The 1,229-nt window shown below is 33.2% G+C and overlaps 1 long non-coding RNA gene across 1 annotated transcript; it reads right to left on the bottom strand.

Annotated features, from left to right (window-relative positions):
• Nucleotides 1–980, bottom strand: LOC145954163 (uncharacterized). The gene is made up of 2 exons (XR_014431329.1): nucleotides 689–980; nucleotides 1–252 (listed from the first exon to the last, which is right to left on the bottom strand). It is a non-coding gene; the product is annotated as an uncharacterized LOC145954163 (long non-coding RNA).
• Between the last annotated feature and the right edge of the window lie 249 nt (nucleotides 981–1,229).

Genomic DNA, 1,229 nt, shown 5'->3' on the forward strand with positions numbered 1-1,229 from the left:
TTAACTCCTAATTTTGTCTTCTTGCATAAATCAAAATTATATTAATACATATAAAAAATAATAATAATACATATTAAATTAATCAAAAATTAATAAAAACAAAAAAGGAAGAAATAGAAAAGAAAAATCTTCCTCTGCCTTCTTTGACCCCTAACTACTTTGTTACGGAGCAACCTTACCTCTGCAAACAAGCCACCATGCCCTGCAAAAATCTCCAAAATTGCCTCTTAACCAAATCCACAAGCCATATCCCTGAATTTAGGGATTTTGGCAAAGAAAGATATCAGATTAACCAAATTCAAAAAAAATCGTGTGCCTATAAATATCATAACACAAGATGAACAAGGGGATGAAAATTTGAAGAAAAAAAAGGAAACAATGGTGACTGAAGTATAGTCAGAGAAGAGAAGGCACGAACAAGAAGCATTGACCATGACTTCCCAATTGTGGTATCATCCTTACTATGATCTAACATTATCTTTGTGTATTATGTATTGTTGATTCTATTTTCTCCTGTCTAATTTTATCGCAAGTATGACATGAACAATAGCCTCATTCTCTGTTAAAATTTAAATCACCAACATAATGTAGATGATTAAGATGCAAAGAAACACAAATAAAAATTATGGATAAAAAGTATTATTTTTCAGTCTCTGCAAATTGTTGTGTGCCTTAGTCAGAGAGGTACCCCGCTCTTTTTCTTCTTCCTTGCACCGTCATTGTTTGTGACTACGTGAACCGCTGTTCAAAGGTAAGGTCCAACAACGGTGATGTCTGCCTTTGTCATCTTCTTCATACTGTGTTTGGTTGTAGCATGGATCTTCTTCTGTTTGTCATCGTGCTATTGCAGTTCGGGAAGTGAAGCGCCGCATTTCACCCTAAAACAAACCCTCCTCTCTTTCTGATGTGAAACCCTTTGTTGTTTATTTGCTCCCTCATTTTTTTTTCTTTTCGTTTTATCTCTTTTGGTCCTTACGGTGGGCTGGTCTCTATGGATCAGATAATGGCAATGTAACCATGTGGATTTCTCTTAGATTTTGGGCTTACTTTTTTCTTTTTTTTTCCTTTTCTTTCTTCTATTTTCTTTCTCCTTCGTTTTTTTAAAAAAGTTGCAAATAACTTGGCCCATATCCTCGTATTTCTTAAACGATCATAAGATAAACATAAATAATAACATTAACAATTATAATGAAATAAGAATAATATCTTAAAATTAAGTCCTGTAACTT

Source organism: Cajanus cajan, chromosome 2, assembly GCF_000230855.2.
Source record: "Cajanus cajan strain Asha chromosome 2, NIPB_CcT2T_4, whole genome shotgun sequence".
Lineage (NCBI taxonomy): Eukaryota > Viridiplantae > Streptophyta > Magnoliopsida > Fabales > Fabaceae > Cajanus > Cajanus cajan.